Genomic DNA, 14,112 nt, shown 5'->3' on the forward strand with positions numbered 1-14,112 from the left:
GGGCTATTGGTACCTTCATGTAGAGCTGCCGCTGGGCTCGCACTGCCTGCTGCTGAGAAAGTGATTGCTTTTGCTGATATGACTTGCAATAACGACTGCGCGAAACGCCGCTATCTCGTTAGGGGTGCTACGGCAGACACCCTCTCGAGCACCCCGAAGACTTCTTGAGCCCTCGGCTGTGATGGGTTCCAGGCTGACAAATGAAATGTCGTGTGTGCATTCGCGGACGAGAGAAAGGCTGAGGCAAGTTCGAGTGAACAAGGATGGACTTCTCGGGTCCGTCGTTTCCGTAGTGTAGCGGTTATCACGTCTGCTTCACACGCAGAAGTTCCCCGGTTCGATCCCGGGCGGGAACAGTATTTTCCTGCCTGTGTCGTATTGTCCTCCAATGAGCCACGTCGTGTGTGGATCTGCTGCATGTCCCTTCGTTTTGCAAGTACCACATTTATTGAATTTTTTAGTTACGATGGCAACATCACTACAAGTTGTCTGTGAAGTAAGGTGCGCACAAGCAGTTTCCGTGGTGTAGAGGTTATCACGTCTGTCCGTCACGCAGAAGTTCCCTGGTTCGATCCCGGGCGGAAACACTTTTTCATCACTTTAAGCAAGACTTACTAACATGCATCTGCTACCATCTGTACCCGAAACCTTCGTAATCGCCTTCACGCGTTGGACCACAGCGTCAATTGCTCACACCAAATAAGAAATTCATTTGATATTGACGGCGAGCTTTTTGCGCTGACTCAGCCACTGACGTGCGATCAGTTTGCACAACACGCTAGGGCTCGTCCGGGATTTGAACCCGGGACCTCCTGCACCCTACGCAGGAATCATACCCCTAGACCAACGAGCCCTGTGACACGGCGAATGCCAATTACTTCGGTCCCTCGATGTCGTCCAGGGTGCCCTGACAGTCTCGTGTAGGCTGGCGGGATGGGGGCCTCGCCAATTCCCGCGGTCGGCGGCCTTCCTGGGCTATTGGTACCTTCATGTAGAGCTGCCGCTGGGCTCGCACTGCCTGCTGCTGAGAAAGTGATTGCTTTTGCTGATATGACTTGCAATAACGACTGCGCGAAACGCCGCTATCTCGTTAGGGGTGCTACGGCAGACACCCTCTCGAGCACCCCGAAGACTTCTTGAGCCCTCGGCTGTGATGGGTTCCAGGCTGACAAATGAAATGTCGTGTGTGCATTCGCGGACGAGAGAAAGGCTGAGGCAAGTTGGAGTGAACAAGGATGGACTTCTCGGGTCCGTCCTTTCCGTAGTGTAGCGGTTATCACGTCTGCTTCACACGCAGAAGGTCCCAGGTTCGATCCCGCGCGGGAACAGTATTTTCCTGCCTGTGTCGTATTGTCCTCCAATGAGCCACGTCGTGTGTGGATCTGCTGCATGTCCCTTCGTTTTGCAAGTACCACATTTATTGAATTTTTTAGTTACGATGGCAACATCACTACAAGTTGTCTGTGAAGTAAGGTGCGCACAAGCAGTTTCCGTGGTGTAGAGGTTATCACGTCTGCCCATCACGCAGAAGTTCCCTGGTTCGATCCCGGGCGGAAACACTTTTTCATCACTTTAAGCAAGACTTACTAACATGCTTCTGCTACCATCTGTACCCGAAACCTTCGTAATCGCCTTCACGCGTTGGACCACAGCGTCAATTGCTCACACCAAATAAGAAATTCATTTGATATTGACGGCGAGCTTTTTGCGCTGACTCAGCCACTGACGTGCGATCAGTTTGCACAACACGCTAGGGCTCGTCCGGGATTTGAACCCGGGACCTCCTGCACCCTAAGCAGGAATCATACCCCTAGACCAACGAGCACTGTGACACGGCGAATGCCAATTACTTCGGTCCCTCGATGTCGTCCAGGGTGCCCTGACAGTCTCGTGTAGGCTGGCGGGATGGGGGCCTCGCCAATTCCCGCGGTCGGCGGCCTTCCTGGGCTATTGGTACCTTCATGTAGAGCTGCCGCTGGGCTCGCACTGCCTGCTGCTGAGAAAGTGATTGCTTTTGCTGATATGACTTGCAATAACGACTGCGCGAAACGCCGCTATCTCGTTAGGGGTGCTACGGCAGACACCCTCTCGAGCACCCCGAAGACTTCTTGAGCCCTCGGCTGTGATGGGTTCCAGGCTGACAAATGAAATGTCGTGTGTGCATTCGCCGACGAGAGAAAGGCTGAGGCAAGTTGGAGTGAACAAGGATGGACTTCTCGGGTCCGTCGTTTCCGTAGTGTAGCGGTTATCACGTCTGCTTCACACGCAGAAGGTCCCAGGTTCGATCCCGGGCGGGAACAGTATTTTCCTGCCTGTGTCGTATTGTCCTCCAATGAGCCACGTCGTGTGTGGATCTGCTGCATGTCCCTTCGTTTTGCAAGTACCACATTTATTGAATTTTTTAGTTACGATGGCAACATCACTACAAGTTGTCTGTGAAGTAAGGTGCGCACAAGCAGTTTCCGTGGTGTAGAGGTTATCACGTCTGCCCATCACGCAGAAGTTCCCTGGTTCGATCCCGGGCGGAAACACTTTTTCATCACTTTAAGCAAGACTTACTAACATGCATCTGCTACCATCTGTACCCGAAACCTTCGTAATCGCCTTCACGAGTTGGACCACAGCGTCAATTGCTCACACCAAATAAGAAATTCATTTGATATTGACGGCGAGCTTTTTGCGCTGACTCAGCCACTGACGTGCGATCAGTTTGCACAACACGCTAGGGCTCGTCCGGGACTTGAACCCGTGACCTCCTGCACCCTAAGCAGGAATCATACCCCTAGACCAACGAGCCCTGTGACACGGCGAATGCCAATTACTTCGGTCCCTCGATGTCGTCCAGGGTGCCCTGACAGTCTCGTGTAGGCTGGCGGGATGGGGGCCTCGCCAATTGCCGCGGTCGGCGGCCTTCCTGGGCTATTGGTACCTTCATGTAGAGCTGCCGCTGGGCTCGCACTGCCTGCTGCTGAGAAAGTGATTGCTTTTGCTGATATGACTTGCAATAACGACTGCGCGAAACGCCGCTATCTCGTTAGGGGTGCTACGGCAGACACCCTCTCGAGCACCCCGAAGACTTCTTGAGCCCTCGGCTGTGATGGGTTCCAGGCTGACAAATGAAATGTCGTGTGTGCATTCGCCGACGAGAGAAAGGCTGAGGCAAGTTGGAGTGAACAAGGATGGACTTCTCGGGTCCGTCGTTTCCGTAGTGTAGCGGTTATCACGTCTGCTTCACACGCAGAAGGTCCCAGGTTCGATCCGGGGCGGGAACAGTATTTTCCTGCCTGTGTCGTATTGTCCTCCAATGAGCCACGTCGTGTGTGGATCTGCTGCATGTCCCTTCGTTTTGCAAGTACCACATTTATTGAATTTTTTAGTTACGATGGCAACATCACTACAAGTTGTCTGTGAAGTAAGGTGCGCACAAGCAGTTTCCGTGGTGTAGAGGTTATCACGTCTGCCCATCACGCAGAAGTTCCCTGGTTCGATCCCGGGCGGAAACACTTTTTCATCACTTTAAGCAAGACTTACTAACATGCATCTGCTACCATCTGTACCCGAAACCTTCGTAATCGCCTTCACGCGTTGGACCACAGCGTCAATTGCTCACACCAAATAAGAAATTCATTTGATATTGACGGCGAGCTTTTTGCGCTGACTCAGCCACTGACGTGCGATCAGTTTGCACAACACGCTAGGGCTCGTCCGGGACTTGAACCCGTGACCTCCTGCACCCTAAGCAGGAATCATACCCCTAGACCAACGAGCCCTGTGACACGGCGAATGCCAATTACTTCGGTCCCTCGATGTCGTCCAGGGTGCCCTGACAGTCTCGTGTAGGCTGGCGGGATGGGGGCCTCGCCAATTGCCGCGGTCGGCGGCCTTCCTGGGCTATTGGTACCTTCATGTAGAGCTGCCGCTGGGCTCGCACTGCCTGCTGCTGAGAAAGTGATTGCTTTTGCTGATATGACTTGCAATAACGACTGCGCGAAACGCCGCTATCTCGTTAGGGGTGCTACGGCAGACACCCTCTCGAGCACCCCGAAGACTTCTTGAGCCCTCGGCTGTGATGGGTTCCAGGCTGACAAATGAAATGTCGTGTGTGCATTCGCCGACGAGAGAAAGGCTGAGGCAAGTTGGAGTGAACAAGGATGGACTTCTCGGGTCCGTCGTTTCCGTAGTGTAGCGGTTATCACGTCTGCTTCACACGCAGAAGGTCCCAGGTTCGATCCCGGGCGGGAACAGTATTTTCCTGCCTGTGTCGTATTGTCCTCCAATGAGCCACGTCGTGTGTGGATCTGCTGCATGTCCCTTCGTTTTGCAAGTACCACATTTATTGAATTTTTTAGTTACGATGGCAACATCACTACAAGTTGTCTGTGAAGTAAGGTGCGCACAAGCAGTTTCCGTGGTGTAGAGGTTATCACGTCTGCCGCTGGGCTCGCACTGCCTGCTGCTGAGAAAGTGATTGCTTTTGCTGATATGACTTGCAATAACGACTGCGCGAAACGCCGCTATCTCGTTAGGGGTGCTACGGCAGACACCCTCTCGAGCACCCCGAAGACTTCTTGAGCCCTCGGCTGTGATGGGTTCCAGGCTGACAAATGAAATGTCGTGTGTGCATTCGCCGACGAGAGAAAGGCTGAGGCAAGTTGGAGTGAACAAGGATGGACTTCTCGGGTCCGTCGTTTCCGTAGTGTAGCGGTTATCACGTCTGCTTCACACGCAGAAGGTCCCAGGTTCGATCCCGGGCGGGAACAGTATTTTCCTGCCTGTGTCGTATTGTCCTCCAATGAGCCACGTCGTGTGTGGATCTGCTGCATGTCCCTTCGTTTTGCAAGTACCACATTTATTGAATTTTTTAGTTACGATGGCAACATCACTACAAGTTGTCTGTGAAGTAAGGTGCGCACAAGCAGTTTCCGTGGTGTAGAGGTTATCACGTCTGCCCATCACGCAGAAGTTCCCTGGTTCGATCCCGGGCGGAAACACTTTTTCATCACTTTAAGCAAGACTTACTAACATGCATCTGCTACCATCTGTACCCGAAACCTTCGTAATCGCCTTCACGAGTTGGACCACAGCGTCAATTGCTCACACCAAATAAGAAATTCATTTGATATTGACGGCGAGCTTTTTGCGCTGACTCAGCCACTGACGTGCGATCAGTTTGCACAACACGCTAGGGCTCGTCCGGGACTTGAACCCGTGACCTCCTGCACCCTAAGCAGGAATCATACCCCTAGACCAACGAGCCCTGTGACACGGCGAATGCCAATTACTTCGGTCCCTCGATGTCGTCCAGGGTGCCCTGACAGTCTCGTGTAGGCTGGCGGGATGGGGGCCTCGCCAATTGCCGCGGTCGGCGGCCTTCCTGGGCTATTGGTACCTTCATGTAGAGCTGCCGCTGGGCTCGCACTGCCTGCTGCTGAGAAAGTGATTGCTTTTGCTGATATGACTTGCAATAACGACTGCGCGAAACGCCGCTATCTCGTTAGGGGTGCTACGGCAGACACCCTCTCGAGCACCCCGAAGACTTCTTGAGCCCTCGGCTGTGATGGGTTCCAGGCTGACAAATGAAATGTCGTGTGTGCATTCGCGGACGAGAGAAAGGCTGAGGCAAGTTGGAGTGAACAAGGATGGACTTCTCGGGTCCGTCGTTTCCGTAGTGTAGCGGTTATCACGTCTGCTTCACACGCAGAAGGTCCCCGGTTCGATCCCGGGCGGGAACAGTATTTTCCTGCCTGTGTCGTATTGTCCTCCAATGAGCCACGTCGTGTGTGGATCTGCTGCATGTCCCTTCGTTTTGCAAGTACCACATTTATTGAATTTTTTAGTTACGATGGCAACATCACTACAAGTTGTCTGTGAAGTAAGGTGCGCACAAGCAGTTTCCGTGGTGTAGAGGTTATCACGTCTGCCCATCACGCAGAAGTTCCCTGGTTCGATCCCGGGCGGAAACACTTTTTCATCACTTTAAGCAAGACTTACTAACATGCATCTGCTACCATCTGTACCCGAAACCTTCGTAATCGCCTTCACGAGTTGGACCACAGCGTCAATTGCTCACACCAAATAAGAAATTCATTTGATATTGACGGCGAGCTTTTTGCGCTGACTCAGCCACTGACGTGCGATCAGTTTGCACAACACGCTAGGGCTCGTCCGGGACTTGAACCCGTGACCTCCTGCACCCTAAGCAGGAATCATACCCCTAGACCAACGAGCCCTGTGACACGGCGAATGCCAATTACTTCGGTCCCTCGATGTCGTCCAGGGTGCCCTGACAGTCTCGTGTAGGCTGGCGGGATGGGGGCCTCGCCAATTGCCGCGGTCGGCGGCCTTCCTGGGCTATTGGTACCTTCATGTAGAGCTGCCGCTGGGCTCGCACTGCCTGCTGCTGAGAAAGTGATTGCTTTTGCTGATATGACTTGCAATAACGACTGCGCGAAACGCCGCTATCTCGTTAGGGGTGCTACGGCAGACACCCTCTCGAGCACCCCGAAGACTTCTTGAGCCCTCGGCTGTGATGGGTTCCAGGCTGACAAATGAAATGTCGTGTGTGCATTCGCCGACGAGAGAAAGGCTGAGGCAAGTTGGAGTGAACAAGGATGGACTTCTCGGGTCCGTCGTTTCCGTAGTGTAGCGGTTATCACGTCTGCTTCACACGCAGAAGGTCCCAGGTTCGATCCCGGGCGGGAACAGTATTTTCCTGCCTGTGTCGTATTGTCCTCCAATGAGCCACGTCGTGTGTGGATCTGCTGCATGTCCCTTCGTTTTGCAAGTACCACATTTATTGAATTTTTTAGTTACGATGGCAACATCACTACAAGTTGTCTGTGAAGTAAGGTGCGCACAAGCAGTTTCCGTGGTGTAGAGGTTATCACGTCTGCCCATCACGCAGAAGTTCCCTGGTTCGATCCCGGGCGGAAACACTTTTTCATCACTTTAAGCAAGACTTACTAACATGCATCTGCTACCATCTGTACCCGAAACCTTCGTAATCGCCTTCACGCGTTTGACCACAGCGTCAATTGCTCACACCAAATAAGAAATTCATTTGATATTGACGGCGAGCTTTTTGCGCTGACTCAGCCACTGACGTGCGATCAGTTTGCACAACACGCTAGGGCTCGTCCGGGACTTGAACCCGTGACCTCCTGCACCCTAAGCAGGAATCATACCCCTAGACCAACGAGCCCTGTGACACGGCGAATGCTAATTACTTCGGTCCCTCGATGTCGTCCAGGGTGCCCTGACAGTCTCGTGTAGGCTGGCGGGATGGGGGCCTCGCCAATTCCCGCGGTCGGCGGCCTTCCTGGGCTATTGGTACCTTCATGTAGAGCTGCCGCTGGGCTCGCACTGCCTGCTGCTGAGAAAGTGATTGCTTTTGCTGATATGACTTGCAATAACGACTGCGCGAAACGCCGCTATCTCGTTAGGGGTGCTACGGCAGACACCCTCTCGAGCACCCCGAAGACTTCTTGAGCCCTCGGCTGTGATGGGTTCCAGGCTGACAAATGAAATGTCGTGTGTGCATTCGCGGACGACAGAAAGGCTGAGGCAAGTTGGAGTGAACAAGGATGGACTTCTCGGGTCCGTCGTTTCCGTAGTGTAGCTGTTATCACGTGTGCTTCACACGCAGAAGGTCCCCGGTTCGATCCCGGGCGGGAACAGTATTTTCCTGCCTGTGTCGTATTGTCCTCCAATGAGCCACGTCGTGTGTGGATCTGCTGCATGTCCCTTCGTTTTGCAAGTACCACATTTATTGAATTTTTTAGTTACGATGGCAACATCACTACAAGTTGTCTGTGAAGTAAGGTGCGCACAAGCAGTTTCCGTGGTGTAGAGGTTATCACGTCTGCCCATCACGCAGAAGTTCCCTGGTTCGATCCCGGGCGGAAACACTTTTTCATCACTTTAAGCAAGACTTACTAACATGCATCTGCTACCATCTGTACCCGAAACCTTCGTAATCGCCTTCACGCGTTGGACCACAGCGTCAATTGCTCACACCAAATAAGAAATTCATTTGATATTGACGGCGAGCTTTTTGCGCTGACTCAGCCACTGACGTGCGATCAGTTTGCACAACACGCTAGGGCTCGTCCGGGATTTGAACCCGGGACCTCCTGCACCCTAAGCAGGAATCATACCCCTAGACCAACGAGCCCTGTGACACGGCGAATGCCAATTACTTCGGTCCCTCGATGTCGTCCAGGGTGCCCTGACAGTCTCGTGTAGGCTGGCGGGATGGGGGCGGCGCGAATTCCCGCGGTCGGCGGCCTTCCTGGGCTATTGGTACCTTCATGTAGAGCTGCCGCTGGGCTCGCACTGCCTGCTGCTGAGAAAGTGATTGCTTTTGCTGATATGACTTGCAATAACGACTGCGCGAAACGCCGCTATCTCGTTAGGGGTGCTACGGCAGACACCCTCTCGAGCACCCCGAAGACTTCTTGAGCCCTCGGCTGTGATGGGTTCCAGGCTGACAAATGAAATGTTGTGTGTGCATTCGCGGACGACAGAAAGGCTGAGGCAAGTTGGAGTGAACAAGGATGGACTTCTCGGGTCCGTCGTTTCCGTAGTGTAGCGGTTATCACGTCTGGTTCACACGCAGAAGGTCCCCGGTTCGATCCCGGGCGGGAACAGTATTTCCCTGCCTGTGTCGTATTGTCCTCCAATGAGCCACGTCGTGTGTGGATCTGCTGCATGTCCCTTCGTTTTGCAAGTACCACATTTATTGAATTTTTTAGTTACGATGGCAACATCACTACAAGTTGTCTGTGAAGTAAGGTGCGCACAAGCAGTTTCCGTGGTGTAGAGGTTATCACGTCTGTCCATCACGCAGAAGTTCCCTGGTTCGATCCCGGGCGGAAACACTTTTTCATCACTTTAAGCAAGACTTACTAACATGCATCTGCTACCATCTGTACCCGAAACCTTCGTAATCGCCTTCACGCGTTGGACCACAGCGTCAATTGCTCACACCAAATAAGAAATTCATTTGATATTGACGGCGAGCTTTTTGCGCTGACTCAGCCACTGACGTGCGATCAGTTTGCACAACACGCTAGGGCTCGTCCGGGATTTGAACCCGGGACCTCCTGCACCCTAAGCAGGAATCATACCCCTAGACCAACGAGCCCTGTGACACGGCGAATGCCAATTACTTCGGTCCCTCGATGTCGTCCAGGGTGCCCTGACAGTCTCGTGTAGGCTGGCGGGATGGGGGCGGCGCGAATTCCCGCGGTCGGCGGCCTTCCTGGGCTATTGGTACCTTCATGTAGAGCTGCCGCTGGGCTCGCACTGCCTGCTGCTGAGAAAGTGATTGCTTTTGCTGATATGACTTGCAATAACGACTGCGCGAAAAGCCGCTATCTCGTTAGGGGTGCTACGGCAGACACCCTCTCGAGCACCCCGAAGACTTCTTGAGCCCTCGGCTGTGATGGGTTCCAGGCTGACAAATGAAATGTCGTGTGTGCATTCGCGGACGAGAGAAATGCTGAGGCAAGTTGGAGTGAACAAGGATGGACTTCTCGGGTCCGTCGTTTCCGTAGTGTAGCTGTTATCACGTGTGCTTCACACGCAGAAGGTCCCCGGTTCGATCCCGGGCGGGAACAGTATTTTCCTGCCTGTGTCGTATTGTCCTCCAATGAGCCACGTCGTGTGTGGATCTGCTGCATGTCCCTTCGTTTTGCAAGTACCACATTTATTGAATTTTTTAGTTACGATGGCAACATCACTACAAGTTGTCTGTGAAGTAAGGTGCGCACAAGCAGTTTCCGTGGTGTAGAGGTTATCACGTCTGCCCATCACGCAGAAGTTCCCTGGTTCGATCCCGGGCGGAAACACTTTTTCATCACTTTAAGCAAGACTTACTAACATGCATCTGCTACCATCTGTACCCGAAACCTTCGTAATCGCCTTCACGCGTTGGACCACAGCGTCAATTGCTCACACCAAATAAGAAATTCATTTGATATTGACGGCGAGCTTTTTGCGCTGACTCAGCCACTGACGTGCGATCAGTTTGCACAACACGCTAGGGCTCGTCCGGGATTTGAACCCGGGACCTCCTGCACCCTAAGCAGGAATCATACCCCTAGACCAACGAGCCCTGTGACACGGCGAATGCCAATTACTTCGGTCCCTCGATGTCGTCCAGGGTGCCCTGACAGTCTCGTGTAGGCTGGCGGGATGGGGGCGGCGCGAATTCCCGCGGTCGGCGGCCTTCCTGGGCTATTGGTACCTTCATGTAGAGCTGCCGCTGGGCTCGCACTGCCTGCTGCTGAGAAAGTGATTGCTTTTGCTGATATGACTTGCAATAACGACTGCGCGAAAAGCCGCTATCTCGTTAGGGGTGCTACGGCAGACACCCTCTCGAGCACCCCGAAGACTTCTTGAGCCCTCGGCTGTGATGGGTTCCAGGCTGACAAATGAAATGTCGTGTGTGCATTCGCGGACGAGAGAAATGCTGAGGCAAGTTGGAGTGAACAAGGATGGACTTCTCGGGTCCGTCGTTTCCGTAGTGTAGCTGTTATCACGTGTGCTTCACACGCAGAAGGTCCCCGGTTCGATCCCGGGCGGGAACAGTATTTTCCTGCCTGTGTCGTATTGTCCTCCAATGAGCCACGTCGTGTGTGGATCTGCTGCATGTCCCTTCGTTTTGCAAGTACCACATTTATTGAATTTTTTAGTTACGATGGCAACATCACTACAAGTTGTCTGTGAAGTAAGGTGCGCACAAGCAGTTTCCGTGGTGTAGAGGTTATCACGTCTGCCCATCACGCAGAAGTTCCCTGGTTCGATCCCGGGCGGAAACACTTTTTCATCACTTTAAGCAAGACTTACTAACATGCATCTGCTACCATCTGTACCCGAAACCTTCGTAATCGCCTTCACGCGTTGGACCACAGCGTCAATTGCTCACACCAAATAAGAAATTCATTTGATATTGACGGCGAGCTTTTTGCGCTGACTCAGCCACTGACGTGCGATCAGTTTGCACAACACGCTAGGGCTCGTCCGGGATTTGAACCCGGGACCTCCTGCACCCTAAGCAGGAATCATACCCCTAGACCAACGAGCCCTGTGACACGGCGAATGCCAATTACTTCGGTCCCTCGATGTCGTCCAGGGTGCCCTGACAGTCTCGTGTAGGCTGGCGGGATGGGGGCGGCGCGAATTCCCGCGGTCGGCGGCCTTCCTGGGCTATTGGTACCTTCATGTAGAGCTGCCGCTGGGCTCGCACTGCCTGCTGCTGAGAAAGTGATTGCTTTTGCTGATATGACTTGCAATAACGACTGCGCGAAACGCCGCTATCTCGTTAGGGGTGCTACGGCAGACACCCTCTCGAGCACCCCGAAGACTTCTTGAGCCCTCGGCTGTGATGGGTTCCAGGCTGACAAATGAAATGTCGTGTGTGCATTCGCGGACGACAGAAAGGCTGAGGCAAGTTGGAGTGAACAAGGATGGACTTCTCGAGTCCGTCGTTTCCGTAGTGTAGCGGTTGTCACGTCTGCTTCACACGCAGAAGGTCCCTGGTTCGATCCCGGGCGGGAACAGTATTTTCCTGCCTGTGTCGTATTGTCCTCCAATGAGCCACGTCGTGTGTGGATCTGCTGCATGTCCCTTCGTTTTGCAAGTACCACATTTATTGAATTTTTTAGTTACGATGGCAACATCACTACAAGTTGTCTGTGAAGTAAGGTGCGCACAAGCAGTTTCCGTGGTGTAGAGGTTATCACGTCTGCCCATCACGCAGAAGTTCCCTGGTTCGATCCCGGGCGGAAACAGTTTTTCATCACTTTAAGCAAGACTTACTAACATGCATCTGCTACCATCTGTACCCGAAACCTTCGTAATCGCCTTCACGCGTTGGACCACAGCGTCAATTGCTCACACCAAATAAGAAATTCATTTGATATTGACGGCGAGCTTTTTGCGCTGACTCAGCCACTGACGTGCGATCAGTTTGCACAACACGCTAGGGCTCGTCCGGGATTTGAACCCGGGACCTCCTGCACCCTAAGCAGGAATCATACCCCTAGACCAACGAGCCCTGTGACACAGCGAATGCCAATTACTTCGGTCCCTCGATGTCGTCCAGGGTGCCCTGACAGTCTCGTGTAGGCTGGCGGGATGGGGGCGGCGCGAATTCCCGCGGTCGGCGGCCTTCCTGGGCTATTGGTACCTTCATGTAGAGCTGCCGCTGGGCTCGCACTGCCTGCTGCTGAGAAAGTGATTGCTTTTGCTGATATGACTTGCAATAACGACTGCGCGAAACGCCGCTATCTCGTTAGGGGTGCTACGGCAGACACCCTCTCGAGCACCCCGAAGACTTCTTGAGCCCTCGGCTGTGATGGGTTCCAGGCTGACAAATGAAATGTCGTGTGTGCATTCGCGGACGAGAGAAAGGCTGAGGCAAGTTGGAGTGAACAAGGATGGACTTCTCGGGTCCGTCGTTTCCGTAGTGTAGCGGTTATCACGTCTGCTTCACACGCAGAAGGTCCCCGGTTCGATCCCGGGCGGGAACAGTATTTTCCTGCCTGTGTCGTATTGTCCTCCAATGAGCCACGTCGTGTGTGGATCTGCTGCATGTCCCTTCGTTTTGCAAGTACCACATTTATTGAATTTTTTAGTTACGATGGCAACATCACTACAAGTTGTCTGTGAAGTAAGGTGCGCACAAGCAGTTTCCGTGGTGTAGAGGTTATCACGTCTGCCCATCACGCAGAAGTTCCCTGGTTCGATCCCGGGCGGAAACACTTTTTCATCACTTTAAGCAAGACTTACTAACATGCATCTGCTACCATCTGTACCCGAAACCTTCGTAATCGCCTTCACGCGTTGGACCACAGCGTCAATTGCTCACACCAAATAAGAAATTCATTTGATATTGACGGCGAGCTTTTTGCGCTGACTCAGCCACTGACGTGCGATCAGTTTGCACAACACGCTAGGGCTCGTCCGGGACTTGAACCCGTGACCTCCTGCACCCTAAGCAGGAATCATACCCCTAGACCAACGAGCCCTGTGACACGGCGAATGCCAATTACTTCGGTCCCTCGATGTCGTCCAGGGTGCCCTGACAGTCTCGTGTAGGCTGGCGGGATGGGGGCGGCGCGAATTCCCGCGGTCGGCGGCCTTCCTGATCTATTGGTACCTTCATGTAGAGCTGCCGCTGGGCTCGCACTGCCTGCTGCTGAGAAAGTGATTGCTTTTGCTGATATGACTTGCAATAACGACTGCGCGAAACGCCGCTATCTCGTTAGGGGTGCTACGGCAGACACCCTCTCGAGCACCCCGAAGACTTCTTGAGCCCTCGGCTGTGATGGGTTCCAGGCTGACAAATGAAATGTCGTGTGTGCATTCGCGGACGAGAGAAAGGCTGAGGCAAGTTGGAGTGAACAAGGATGGACTTCTCGGGTCCGTCGTTTCCGTAGTGTAGCGGTTATCACGTCTGCTTCACACGCAGAAGGTCCACGGTTCGATCCCGGGCGGGAACAGTATTTTCCTGCCTGTGTCGTATTGTCCTCCAATGAGCCACGTCGTGTGTGGATCTGCTGCATGTCCCTTCGTTTTGCAAGTACCACATTTATTGAATTTTTTAGTTACGATGGCAACATCACTACAAGTTGTCTGTGAAGTAAGGTGCGCACAAGCAGTTTCCGTGGTGTAGAGGTTATCACGTCTGCCCATCACGCAGAAGTTCCCTGGTTCGATCCCGGGCGGAAACACTTTTTCATCACTTTAAGCAAGACTTACTAACATGCATCTGCTACCATCTGTACCCGAAACCTTCGTAATCGCCTTCACGCGTTGGACCACAGCGTCAATTGCTCACACCAAATAAGAAATTCATTTGATATTGACGGCGAGCTTTTTGCGCTGACTCAGCCACTGACGTGCGATCAGTTTGCACAACACGCTAGGGCTCGTCCGGGATTTGAACCCGGGACCTCCTGCACCCTAAGCAGGAATCATACCCCTAGACCAACGAGCCCTGTGACACGGCGAATGCCAATTACTTCGGTCCCTCGATGTCGTCCAGGGTGCCCTGACAGTCTCGTGTAGGCTGGCGGGATGGGGGCCTCGCCAATTCCCGCGGTC

At 53.2% G+C, this 14,112-nt stretch overlaps 42 non-coding genes across 42 annotated transcripts; 28 read left to right on the forward strand and 14 right to left on the reverse strand.

The window, feature by feature from the left end:
• Positions 1–283: 283 nt before the first annotated feature.
• Positions 284–356, forward strand: Trnav-cac. Its single transcript has one exon. It is a non-coding gene; the product is annotated as a tRNA-Val (tRNA).
• A 158-nt stretch (positions 357–514) lies between these two features.
• On the forward strand, positions 515–587 carry Trnad-guc. Its single transcript has one exon. It is a non-coding gene; the product is annotated as a tRNA-Asp (tRNA).
• Positions 588–781: 194 nt separating this feature from the next.
• Positions 782–853, reverse strand: Trnap-agg. The gene has a single exon. It is a non-coding gene; the product is annotated as a tRNA-Pro (tRNA).
• Positions 854–1,486: 633 nt separating this feature from the next.
• Trnad-auc lies at positions 1,487–1,559 on the forward strand. The gene has a single exon. It is a non-coding gene; the product is annotated as a tRNA-Asp (tRNA).
• A 191-nt stretch (positions 1,560–1,750) lies between these two features.
• On the reverse strand, positions 1,751–1,825 carry Trnap-agg. The gene has a single exon. It is a non-coding gene; the product is annotated as a tRNA-Pro (tRNA).
• Positions 1,826–2,227: 402 nt separating this feature from the next.
• On the forward strand, positions 2,228–2,300 carry Trnav-cac. The gene has a single exon. It is a non-coding gene; the product is annotated as a tRNA-Val (tRNA).
• Positions 2,301–2,458: 158 nt separating this feature from the next.
• Trnad-auc lies at positions 2,459–2,531 on the forward strand. Its single transcript has one exon. It is a non-coding gene; the product is annotated as a tRNA-Asp (tRNA).
• Positions 2,532–2,725: 194 nt separating this feature from the next.
• On the reverse strand, positions 2,726–2,797 carry Trnap-agg. Its single transcript has one exon. It is a non-coding gene; the product is annotated as a tRNA-Pro (tRNA).
• A 402-nt stretch (positions 2,798–3,199) lies between these two features.
• Positions 3,200–3,272, forward strand: Trnav-cac. Its single transcript has one exon. It is a non-coding gene; the product is annotated as a tRNA-Val (tRNA).
• Positions 3,273–3,430: 158 nt separating this feature from the next.
• Trnad-auc lies at positions 3,431–3,503 on the forward strand. The gene has a single exon. It is a non-coding gene; the product is annotated as a tRNA-Asp (tRNA).
• A 194-nt stretch (positions 3,504–3,697) lies between these two features.
• On the reverse strand, positions 3,698–3,769 carry Trnap-agg. Its single transcript has one exon. It is a non-coding gene; the product is annotated as a tRNA-Pro (tRNA).
• A 402-nt stretch (positions 3,770–4,171) lies between these two features.
• Trnav-cac lies at positions 4,172–4,244 on the forward strand. Its single transcript has one exon. It is a non-coding gene; the product is annotated as a tRNA-Val (tRNA).
• A 443-nt stretch (positions 4,245–4,687) lies between these two features.
• Trnav-cac lies at positions 4,688–4,760 on the forward strand. The gene has a single exon. It is a non-coding gene; the product is annotated as a tRNA-Val (tRNA).
• Positions 4,761–4,918: 158 nt separating this feature from the next.
• Positions 4,919–4,991, forward strand: Trnad-auc. The gene has a single exon. It is a non-coding gene; the product is annotated as a tRNA-Asp (tRNA).
• A 194-nt stretch (positions 4,992–5,185) lies between these two features.
• Positions 5,186–5,257, reverse strand: Trnap-agg. Its single transcript has one exon. It is a non-coding gene; the product is annotated as a tRNA-Pro (tRNA).
• Positions 5,258–5,659: 402 nt separating this feature from the next.
• On the forward strand, positions 5,660–5,732 carry Trnav-cac. The gene has a single exon. It is a non-coding gene; the product is annotated as a tRNA-Val (tRNA).
• A 158-nt stretch (positions 5,733–5,890) lies between these two features.
• Positions 5,891–5,963, forward strand: Trnad-auc. The gene has a single exon. It is a non-coding gene; the product is annotated as a tRNA-Asp (tRNA).
• Positions 5,964–6,157: 194 nt separating this feature from the next.
• Positions 6,158–6,229, reverse strand: Trnap-agg. The gene has a single exon. It is a non-coding gene; the product is annotated as a tRNA-Pro (tRNA).
• A 402-nt stretch (positions 6,230–6,631) lies between these two features.
• Positions 6,632–6,704, forward strand: Trnav-cac. Its single transcript has one exon. It is a non-coding gene; the product is annotated as a tRNA-Val (tRNA).
• Positions 6,705–6,862: 158 nt separating this feature from the next.
• Trnad-auc lies at positions 6,863–6,935 on the forward strand. Its single transcript has one exon. It is a non-coding gene; the product is annotated as a tRNA-Asp (tRNA).
• A 194-nt stretch (positions 6,936–7,129) lies between these two features.
• Trnap-agg lies at positions 7,130–7,201 on the reverse strand. Its single transcript has one exon. It is a non-coding gene; the product is annotated as a tRNA-Pro (tRNA).
• Positions 7,202–7,603: 402 nt separating this feature from the next.
• Positions 7,604–7,676, forward strand: Trnav-cac. Its single transcript has one exon. It is a non-coding gene; the product is annotated as a tRNA-Val (tRNA).
• A 158-nt stretch (positions 7,677–7,834) lies between these two features.
• Positions 7,835–7,907, forward strand: Trnad-auc. The gene has a single exon. It is a non-coding gene; the product is annotated as a tRNA-Asp (tRNA).
• Positions 7,908–8,101: 194 nt separating this feature from the next.
• Positions 8,102–8,173, reverse strand: Trnap-agg. The gene has a single exon. It is a non-coding gene; the product is annotated as a tRNA-Pro (tRNA).
• A 402-nt stretch (positions 8,174–8,575) lies between these two features.
• Positions 8,576–8,648, forward strand: Trnav-cac. Its single transcript has one exon. It is a non-coding gene; the product is annotated as a tRNA-Val (tRNA).
• Positions 8,649–8,806: 158 nt separating this feature from the next.
• Trnad-auc lies at positions 8,807–8,879 on the forward strand. The gene has a single exon. It is a non-coding gene; the product is annotated as a tRNA-Asp (tRNA).
• Positions 8,880–9,073: 194 nt separating this feature from the next.
• Trnap-agg lies at positions 9,074–9,145 on the reverse strand. The gene has a single exon. It is a non-coding gene; the product is annotated as a tRNA-Pro (tRNA).
• A 402-nt stretch (positions 9,146–9,547) lies between these two features.
• Positions 9,548–9,620, forward strand: Trnav-cac. The gene has a single exon. It is a non-coding gene; the product is annotated as a tRNA-Val (tRNA).
• Positions 9,621–9,778: 158 nt separating this feature from the next.
• Trnad-auc lies at positions 9,779–9,851 on the forward strand. Its single transcript has one exon. It is a non-coding gene; the product is annotated as a tRNA-Asp (tRNA).
• A 194-nt stretch (positions 9,852–10,045) lies between these two features.
• Trnap-agg lies at positions 10,046–10,117 on the reverse strand. The gene has a single exon. It is a non-coding gene; the product is annotated as a tRNA-Pro (tRNA).
• Positions 10,118–10,519: 402 nt separating this feature from the next.
• On the forward strand, positions 10,520–10,592 carry Trnav-cac. The gene has a single exon. It is a non-coding gene; the product is annotated as a tRNA-Val (tRNA).
• A 158-nt stretch (positions 10,593–10,750) lies between these two features.
• Positions 10,751–10,823, forward strand: Trnad-auc. The gene has a single exon. It is a non-coding gene; the product is annotated as a tRNA-Asp (tRNA).
• Positions 10,824–11,017: 194 nt separating this feature from the next.
• On the reverse strand, positions 11,018–11,089 carry Trnap-agg. Its single transcript has one exon. It is a non-coding gene; the product is annotated as a tRNA-Pro (tRNA).
• A 402-nt stretch (positions 11,090–11,491) lies between these two features.
• Positions 11,492–11,564, forward strand: Trnav-cac. The gene has a single exon. It is a non-coding gene; the product is annotated as a tRNA-Val (tRNA).
• A 158-nt stretch (positions 11,565–11,722) lies between these two features.
• Trnad-auc lies at positions 11,723–11,795 on the forward strand. The gene has a single exon. It is a non-coding gene; the product is annotated as a tRNA-Asp (tRNA).
• Positions 11,796–11,989: 194 nt separating this feature from the next.
• Positions 11,990–12,061, reverse strand: Trnap-agg. Its single transcript has one exon. It is a non-coding gene; the product is annotated as a tRNA-Pro (tRNA).
• Positions 12,062–12,463: 402 nt separating this feature from the next.
• On the forward strand, positions 12,464–12,536 carry Trnav-cac. Its single transcript has one exon. It is a non-coding gene; the product is annotated as a tRNA-Val (tRNA).
• Positions 12,537–12,694: 158 nt separating this feature from the next.
• Positions 12,695–12,767, forward strand: Trnad-auc. The gene has a single exon. It is a non-coding gene; the product is annotated as a tRNA-Asp (tRNA).
• Positions 12,768–12,961: 194 nt separating this feature from the next.
• Trnap-agg lies at positions 12,962–13,033 on the reverse strand. Its single transcript has one exon. It is a non-coding gene; the product is annotated as a tRNA-Pro (tRNA).
• A 402-nt stretch (positions 13,034–13,435) lies between these two features.
• Trnav-cac lies at positions 13,436–13,508 on the forward strand. The gene has a single exon. It is a non-coding gene; the product is annotated as a tRNA-Val (tRNA).
• A 158-nt stretch (positions 13,509–13,666) lies between these two features.
• On the forward strand, positions 13,667–13,739 carry Trnad-auc. The gene has a single exon. It is a non-coding gene; the product is annotated as a tRNA-Asp (tRNA).
• Positions 13,740–13,933: 194 nt separating this feature from the next.
• Trnap-agg lies at positions 13,934–14,005 on the reverse strand. Its single transcript has one exon. It is a non-coding gene; the product is annotated as a tRNA-Pro (tRNA).
• Between the last annotated feature and the right edge of the window lie 107 nt (positions 14,006–14,112).

The sequence above is a fragment of the Schistocerca piceifrons genome, chromosome 2 (genome assembly GCF_021461385.2).
Source record: "Schistocerca piceifrons isolate TAMUIC-IGC-003096 chromosome 2, iqSchPice1.1, whole genome shotgun sequence".
NCBI classification, from domain to species: Eukaryota; Metazoa; Arthropoda; class Insecta; order Orthoptera; family Acrididae; genus Schistocerca; species Schistocerca piceifrons.